At 46.3% G+C, this 9,802-nt stretch overlaps 1 pseudogene; it reads left to right on the top strand.

Moving 5' to 3' along the window:
* The first annotated feature begins 1,180 nt into the window (after positions 1 to 1,180).
* Positions 1,181 to 9,285, top strand: LOC124656149 (annotated as a pseudogene).
* Positions 9,286 to 9,802: the final 517 nt, after the last annotated feature.

Here is a 9,802-nt window from a genome sequence, read left to right as displayed (position 1 = left end):
AGAAGCAGGGCGCACGGCAAAGCAACGGCGCACGGCAGCGATGGCGACGCACGGCAAAGATGCCTCGCACGGCAGCGATGGCGACGCACGGCAGAGATGGCGACGCACGGCAAAGGGCGTTGCCGTGCAATCCGTCCATGCGCACGGCAAAGGCGGCTTTGCCGTCGAAGACGTTGCCGTGCAAACTATGCCGTGCGTGCACGCACGGCAAAGCCTTTGCCGTGCGTATAGGCCTCTTTGCCGTCCAAAGCCTCGCACGGCAAAACCTGTTTCTCCCGTAGTGATCGTGGGGACTACACCATAGAGAACAAGTGTCGTTTTCTATGCTGACATATAATTAGAGAATACAAATATATAATGAGAGAACAAAGTCAAACTCTATAAAGTATGGTCAAGTATGTACAAAAACATTTGCAATGTCAAATACATAAGTATATTCCATAATGATTCTAATAATACTGATGTGATGTTGTACATGTTAATTTTTTTGCCATATCTGGTCAAGTTTTACGAAGATTGATTTTGACTAAAACTAAGATTCACTATATTTTTGCAAAGAGGTTCATTTTTTCTTGGTATTTTGATAACTTCGCTTTGTGTGTGCGTGCCTCCATATGTGATCTGATCTTCGTTCGCATGCCATGAGGGCTTACCAAATATGGTCATTTAGTTTCTAGGCCAGATCCTGGACCCGCCACTGTCTATCATCATGCCTACCATGTCAAAATTGCATGTATTTATGTTCACACAACCATCATGAAGAAGTCACCATCCATAAGCTATCTTTCTCCTATAGCCTCAAGAATAATGGTGACATTACAAACTTAATGGAAAAATATGGAGTATATGTTACGGTAAACAGGTACATACCGGTTTAAGCCGGAGTACCTGAAAGAATATTTACAGTAACTGTTATGCAAAATTGCTCACGGTTTATGTGTTCTATTGTTACTCGGGTTGAGTAGACTAGGACTAATTAAGTAATTAAGTAACGACATGATGTTGCAAGCAGCTGAGGCCAAGGAGGATTGCAGGTATATATGTCACTATAAATCCAGCATCCTTGAGCTAGCTAAAGTACCATCTCATCTGATCCCCAAAACAAACACAAACCAGCTGAGCAAAGCCGATCGAGTTAAAGTACCTAGGATTAGGAACCCGTTAATCTCTCCATCGCGCAATGGGGGACGGCCGTGGCAGCATCGCCTTCTTCGGGACCTACCGGCCACCGGTGCCACTGGACATCTACTCCTGCCCCGCCAACCCGCCACCGTCGTCCGCGGAGGACGAGCTGCACCTCACTGACGGCGTCTCGTACAACCAGAACGGCCGGGCCATCCCGGCGTCGGCGCTCAAGGAGCTGCTCACCTGCCTCAGCAAGAAGAACCCAAAGCTCGCCGCCGAGTGCGGCGCCTCCGTGGACGACGCCGACAAGGGCCGCGTCACCGGCCTCATCTTCGTCTCCGAGAGGGACAACGGCCTCGAGACGTTGCACGTGGCCCTGCGCTTCACGGCCAACGACGTGGTGAAGGTGCTGCGCCTGGCCGACATCTACGGCGCCGACACCTTCGGTGGCGCGCGCCTGGAGGACAGCGGCTGCGTCGCCGGAAGCTTCAAGGTGGGCTCCCGGACCGTCGGACATTCGCTCATCTACGTCTCCACCAAGGAGCCGGTCAAGAAACGCCGGACGCCGTGGACCGTCGTGTACAGGACCAACCTTAACGATGGCAAAACTGAGCGCCTTACCCCACAAGGTAATTCCTTTTTTTTTTAACCAAAAAATGCAGCAGCGCTGCTTTCAATTACTATACCGACTAGTTGAATGCCGGTGCGTTGCTACGGTCATTTTTTTCTTTTTTACATAATAACATGTTGACGTAATAATAGCATACTATTTGAAACATTAATAATACAATTTGTTTAAATTTTATTTTGAGAAAATGTACAACTATATTTGTGAAAGGTATAGGTCGCACATTTGGTTAGTTACTACTGAAGTTGGTGGTTGGCATACAAAGCACACACGCTAGTAGATTTGCACAAGAGAAAGTTAATTATGCTCGACACAACCACATCATCCCTTTCATATATGTTGAAGATTAATCAGCAAGCCTAGTAAAAAGCTCTAAAACATCACCACTCCTGAAGGTACAAGGTCTTCGGCACCCAACTTCGACATCTATTAAACACCTCTGCAGCAACAACCATGATTTTTCAGGATCTTTACCAAAGCGGCACTTATTCGAGTTCTTTAGTTCAGACCAAGGATCAATATAATAGTATAGAAAAGCAATAATCCAACATTAAGATATCCATGCGTTGCTACGGAGCATCTCAAAGATAAGAAGATACATTGCTCCGTAGATATCTATTTTGCAGCAAAGATCCGCCTATTAGCAAAATCTATGTCATTTTTGAACAAATCTAAATTAGTGCTTCTTCATAGAATGAAGTAATATGTAATAGCAAATGCAGAAACACATTTTTGTAGTGATAGAAATAAACAATGCATAAGAGATTCAATGTTTGGAAAAAAAGATTGCAAGATGCAGGCCTCACCGAAGTATTGTTTTGGCATCGAGATGTATCTAACATAAACTATATAAAAGAAGATAAAGGAATACATATTACTTATTGGAAAAGTATCAAGCAGCTTCACATCATTAGAAATTTGGAGTAGTACAAAAGTATCATTGGTTTTCTACAGCTAGAATCTTTGGTTTAGAAAATGAAACCATAGCTTCAAGGTGCAAAGGAAGGGATTATGCTTCACCTCATCTTCTATTATTCCAAACCGAGGTGATCTGCCAAGACGTACCCCTAAATTTCATGTGCTTATCCTTCGCCAGATTTTAGTACCCTGTTGGACTTAAAAGTGAGAGTACAGTCAAAAAAATATCAAGAAATGTTATGTATATAGTAGCAAAATTATGCATAATTTACTTCAGGAAATCTACTTCAAGTGAGTACATCAGCAGATGAGAAAGCCAACTATGGAATCCCAGTGCAACACAATCTCGTCAACTGTCGAAGCTCGCTCCCATAGGTGTTGTACTTTAGAAACAACGGAATGGATCAATATAATCTTTGTTTCCAGTACAACTCAAGATTATAGCTTGCTCGCATGACTTATGTTCTACTTAAGTAATAATTAAATCATTTTCTATAAGCAACTGATATGATTCATTCTCGGTACATAGTTCTTGGACTAAAGGCAATGGAGAATTCTAGAAGAATCATTCTACCTGCATTTTTTTTTGGAGCAAATGACGTTATGCCCACTGTAAGTTCTGAAAAGAGTCATAGCAAGCTAGTCTAAGCCACCAATAATCATTTGAGCTCATGAAACAAACGGAATCAAGATAAATAAGTGGATTTAAAAGATAACTAACTAGTAGGATTATGGTTCCTACTCATGGCCTTCACCATCGTTGCCACTCCTGATTCTCATACTTATTTTCAACGGAAGCCAGAAATATTGGTCAAATATAGTTGTACATTTTCTCAAAATAAAATTACCAAACACATAATAGTTCGGAATTAGGAGTTGACTGAAGCTTGCCGCTCTCCTACTTTCTAGGTCCTTTCTCCTTGTTATGTTTTCTCCCTTGAGCTCCTCCTTCCTATGAATTTTCCGCAACAAGGTAAAGCTTGTGCTGTATAGGAGTTGCCTCGTCACGGACATGTACTCCATCTCCTTGAACTTGATGATCTCGGCGAAGGATGTCCGGTAAACCCATGGTGTTTGCCATGGAGATCTGGACCTCCGCCACATCACCTTAGAGATCAAGAATTCCAAAAATGCTAGATGACATCTCAATCATGCTAGATGGATCACACACATTTTTTTCCAACCGGGCTCTCCCCCATTTCCATTAATTGCTCAACGGAAACAATTGTCATCTTACAAACAAAAGAAAACAAAAAAAAGGTAAGAGCAAGTTGGTGCAATAGCTGGAAACCCGCTACGAATGCTCGATCTCGAGCACCCCTACGGGGCAAAAACCTGCTATCACATAATCCTTATGAATTCAAGACGAACAACATCCACGCAACCAAACAAGTAGATCAAGTATACACGTAAAATTAGATTGTTCAAGGTGCAGATCAAGTAATCAGAAAATAGTGCCGCTACCGTGGATTGACTTGATGTTGTTCGGCGTCGAGCGTGCACTCAAGGCAGTCGATGCAGGCGATCTAGTCGAACAACAGGGCCGACGTCTCGCCTTTCCGTTGTTCAAAAAAAAAAAAAAAAAAAAAAAAAAAGACGTCTCGCCTTTCCTACGGCGGCATGACGAGTAGATTGGCCGGCAGCTCGGCCCCGTGTACCTTAGAGCTTTGTTCGCCTCGCATCCTCCCAGTCCTATGCCTTCCGTGGCGTCGGGTTAGACAACAGCTGAACAGCGTCTACACCTCGTTGAGCACCACCGCCAGGCCAGCGTGCAATGGTGAAGAGGAGAAGACATACGATCGGGAGATGTATGTGCTTTCCAGATTTATTGTGGCGATCGTGCGCTACTCCATGTCTACTAATTTCTTTCCATGGACTACTACTCCCTCCGGCTCAGATTTACCGGCGCGCATGAGAAATCGCTGTAACCAAGGTGATCCTTGATTGGAAGAATAAAACATAGGCGATTGTGGTTAATTGTGGCGTTTAATTGGGGAGTCAAACCGGTCCGCCTTAGGCCCACCCTTTCTACAGCGCATGCAAAGTATCCAAACCGAATTGCCCACCTTTTCCTTCCATTCACACTTGCATGCAACCTCTGGTGACACGCACATAAGAGCATCTCCAGTCGCGTCCCCCAAAGCGTCCCCCAAAGGGATTTGGGGCGCGCCGGACAAAAAAAGCGTTCCAGCCGCGTCCCCCAAAGCTCTTTTTTGTCCGGCGCGCCCCCATTCGGTGTCCGGCGCCCCGAGCCCGTCCCCGTCCCACAGGGGACGCACCGGGTACGCCGAACACAACGAAAAGCGAGGTGGGGAGTGGCGGGGCCGACTCATCAGCGGCACAATAAATTTTTAACCTAACCGTCGCCTACCTCGCGACGAAAGTTATTGGCGGTGCGGTTCCCGCAGCGACGCAGCGACGCGTCCCGTCGCGCCTAGCTCTGCGTGCCGGCGTTAATGAGCGCCACCGCTCCTCCGCCTCCCTCCGGCCTATAAAAAGGGGCGCCTCTCATCGTCCCTCTCACACACAAACTCTAGCGCCTCTCTCCCAAACCCTAGCCGCCACCATCTCTCAACAAGACTCGACGCTATGTCTGGTAGAGGCGGAGGCCGACCTCGCGGCCGCGGCCGTGGTCGTGGTCGTGGTCGTGGCCGCGGCATAGCTGAACGCTCGCCGTCGCCTTCCACGCCGCCGGCTTCATCATCGTCGGAGATGGACGTGGAGCCGGACGTCCTGTTCGAGTTCGTCCACGTCCTCAAGGGCGACCCGCGCGGCATCCAGAGGCTGCGGACTCCTTCGCCGAGTACGTCGGCGGCGTACGCCCGCGCACGATGCATCTGCGGGAGCATTCGTGCGGCTACTGCCGGTGGATCGTCAAGGCGATCTACGACGCGCGCGGCAAGATGTACCTCAACATCGGCTGGGAGAAGTTCGCGCGCCACCACAGCCTCCAAGCCGGCTTCATCCTCGTGTTCTCCTACTTCGGCAACAGGGACATGAGCGTCAAGGTCTTCGACGAGAGGCGCTGCCTCCGGGACTACCACGCCGATAGGGACTCCCACGACGACAGCACCGACGAGGAGGACGAATGAATGAGTGTTGTTTCTTCGCAGCGAATACGTGCACGGAGGTTTCTGCCTGTTCGCTTCATCGGTAGAACCAACAAGGGCACCATCCTCCCGCTGGATTTTCCAGTTTAGGTGACTGGGTGTGCCCTCGAGTGTTCTTTCTTAGCAGCGAACACAGGAAACCTTCGATGCTCGGCCTAGTTAGGTTTAGTTTCTTTGCAAAATTTTATATTTGTGTCCACGACGGTTCAAACTATGTATTAGTTTGTGGAAAACCACGTTCCCAATTATGTTTTCGTGTAAACCACGTTCCAAATTATGTATTAGTTTGTGGAAATTGAAATAAAAAAGCTAAAAAAAATATTTTAAATGTTTGGGGGAGGCGTTTGGGGGACGCGGCTGGGGAGCGACGTCCCCCAAAGGCGGCACGAACAAAACACGTCCCCCAAACGCTCAATCCGGCGCGGTTTGGGGGATGCTTTGGGGGACGCGATTGAAGATGCTCTAAGCATAAATGGAGCGATTACCGGCGTCCTAATTAAACGTAATTGGTGTAATCATAGGGGGAAAAGAAACTGCATGATATCACAGGGGCGCCGGTTAATCTGGTCCGGAGGAAGTAATTGCTTTCCATGTACTAATTGGTGTCTCTCAATTTATCGTGGTCATGCTGATTACTTCCTTATCTAGATGGCGGTTTTAATACCCCGTGATCTTTATTGTGGCCATGCGCTACTCCATGTTTGAAAAGTGCAGGATCCTTATGAGGGTAGAAGATATGGATGGACAGATATCAAGCGGGGGATGTTTATTACGGTCGGACGGTCAGGATGCTCTGAATCTTTGACATCAAATATTTTTAATGACGTACCAACTCGAATATAATAGTAAAGAATTTTCCAGTTAAACCCACGAACTTGTCCCCGTACATCATTTAATTGCTAGATATGCTACTCTACCAAGTGTAATTATTAATTCGCAAAAGAAAAACCAAGTGTAATTACTGTATTCTTCATAGAAAACAAATGTTCATCTTTCTTTGCTGTTTTTTTGGGTAGGAGAAGTTGGTTTCTTAGCTAAACTATGCAGTATGGTATTTTCTTATTTAATTTTGAAGTTCATAAATACATTATTGCAATATCAATTAGTGGACAACATTGCAATATGTGTGACTGCGCCAATTTTCATATCTATTTGGGTTTAGAGAATTACAGCGTGTGGCATGTCGTAGTTGTGCAGTACATGTATATATGTCATGGGGAATTTGGGACAATATATACTTTCACCTAGTACTACTCCCTCCGTTCCAACGAATAAGAAACGTCAAGCTAAGCTATATAAACTTTGACCTAACTGTTAGAAAAACCTATAAATAACTATAACATCATATAGGTATCATATGGAAATTTATTTCATGTTGTATCTAATGATATAGATTTTATATGGTACATGTTAAAGATTTTTATAAAAAAATAATCAAACTTTACATAGTTTGACTTCAAAAAAAGGCTTTGTTCATTGAAACCAAGGTAGTATTAGATACCTGAGGGTATAAATCAATGCACTGTTGTTGCAGACCAGTACGATTTAAGTCCAGCCGTGTCGCCGTCTGGGAAGATGGTGGCAGTGGCCAACTTTCGATTTAACAAGTGGACTGGCGAGATTGAGCGTCTGAACACCGACATCGTTGTCATGAACGTGGACAAGCAACTGCAAGGTGGCCTGCGGCGCAAGATCCTTATTAGGGATGGTGGCTGGCCGACGTGGGGCAACGACAACATCATCTTCTTCCACCGAGGAATCGAGACAAATCTTCCTTCCGGGATGGCTACAGTTTGGGGTGTGTTTCGGTACAACATTGCCACCAAGGAGACTATCCGGGTGACACCCGAGACCTTTGATGCCATGACTCCGGCGGCCATCAGTGAGACAAAGGTGGCCGTGGCCACAATCCGCCAGAAGTCTCTGCAAGCTGTAATGACAGTGCAACGTGTAGATGTACAATACCGGCACATCGAGATCTTCGATGTCACTGCGCTTGACCAACCTGTGCAGATCAGCCGGAAAACTAGGCCAAAAGGAGACCACTACAATCCCTTTGTGGTCGATGGGGGAAGCCACATCGGCTACCATAGATGCAGAACCGATAATCTTCTCAAGGTATAACTTTTGCTTGTTTGGTGCATCATCATTATTATATACACACATGATTACATGTAGAGTTGGATAATGTTAGTATCATTTAGAACACGGGTGAGATTAATGACTAGACATGACATATGTAGGATGGAAGCCTCGTTCCAAAGAGCTTTGACAAGATGCAGTCTCCCCTCAAAGATGTTGGGTTGTTTAGGGTGACGGGTGTGTTTCCAACCATTTCAAAGGATGGCTCCAAGCTTGCCTTTGTTGACAATGAATTCAAAGCCGTGTGGCTTGCCGACAACCAAGGTCTCCGCGTCGTTTATGAGGTACCTATGCTAGTTTACACACTTCTTTTCTTAAAAAGTAGAATACATAACTGTAGTTGTTCCGAGTTCATCTTTTCTTGTTTGGTAAATTGTAACCCCTTTTCTTGTTTTCTAAATTGCTACCCAATTTGATTTATATGAACTTGCAGAAGCGAGGTTCGAATAGCGTATTCTCAACGGCGTGGAACCAGAACCCAGATATGGACACATTGTATGTCTGTATAGGACCATCCTTCTCGGCCGCAAAGCCTCTAGAGATCTATGCCATTTCCAACGCGTCCGGACCAGCTGCTGGTCGCAAGGTGCAACGCCTGACCAGCGGGAACTTCAACAATGCCTTCCCCTCAACCAATGCACAAGGGGACAAGTTTGTGTTTCGGTCGACAAGAGACGGTGGCCGAGAGAAGTTCCACAAGAACCTCTACATTATGGAGGATGCGGAGGAGGGAGAGTTTGGCCAAGGCACCGTCACACGGCTCACCAATGGGCCATGGACCGACACCCACTGCAGCTGGTCTCCCAAGGGGGACTGGATCGTCTTCTCCTCAACTCGCGAAAAGCCGGAAAGTGCCCCGGAGAAGGCCTTTCTGGATGCCGGCTTCTTCGCCGTGTACCTTGTGAAGGTCAGCGACCCTACGGTGGTGGTGAGGGTGGTGCAGAGCTCGGCTACCCTCGCTGGGCACATCAACCATCCCATGTTCAGCCCAGATATGAAGAGCATCGTCTTTGCCTCCGACCTCGCTGCGGTCTCCAACGAGCCCATCTCAATGCCCATATTTTTGCACTCCGTCAGGCCCTATGGTGACATCCTGTCTGTCGACCTCCGAGACACGGATGACATAGCCAAGAACAAGGACATTGAGGAGTTCGACCGCATAACACATAGTCGCTACGAGTACTCCACGCCGACATGGACCAAGTTCACCACCGAGGATCCCAACGAGCAGTGGAACACTGGAACGTGCTCGCCGACAAGGGCGGCTCGAAGCTCAAGCCGGCCTGCCCGTACATGTACCCTGACGGAGGAGAGGGATGGCACATGGCCGGACACCTCACCATCCCGAAGAGATGCTGCTAGGAAATTGGGCATCCATTGTATCATTTCATTCGTTTTCGCTGCTTCTATTTACTATACGTAGTCTTTTTGGAAACATTTTCGAGCAGTATTCTTGTTACACTTCCGATCACGAAGGCTGAATTAATATTGTGTCTAAGCACATCTAGAGGACACGATCTGCTATAGCAATATTTCGTATTGAGAAAGTGACACCGAATTCAGTCGAAGTGTTTTTACCATCAGAAGTAAGATGCTTAGAATTTCCCAATATTCTGTAGCCATCTATCTACTCGATTGTAGTGCCAGTGCAATTCGATTGTGCAAAAACAAATGTTTAAAACTGCTACATTACAAATGCACACCCCCCTGACTAGAAATAAGACCATCACAGGAAGTGCAACTAGATGATGATCTGCTAAACAATTCGTATTCAAAAAGTGACACCGCATTCAGTCGAAGTGTTTACCATTAGAAGTGTAAGATACTTATAATATTCCCAACATTTTGTAGCCATCTATCTACTCGATTAGAGTATTGA

This window comes from Lolium rigidum, chromosome 5 (assembly GCF_022539505.1).
Source record: "Lolium rigidum isolate FL_2022 chromosome 5, APGP_CSIRO_Lrig_0.1, whole genome shotgun sequence".
In the NCBI taxonomy this organism is placed as follows: Eukaryota; Viridiplantae; Streptophyta; class Magnoliopsida; order Poales; family Poaceae; genus Lolium; species Lolium rigidum.
Note: the sequence above shows the minus strand (reverse complement) of the source record. Positions and strands in the feature narration are given on the sequence as shown.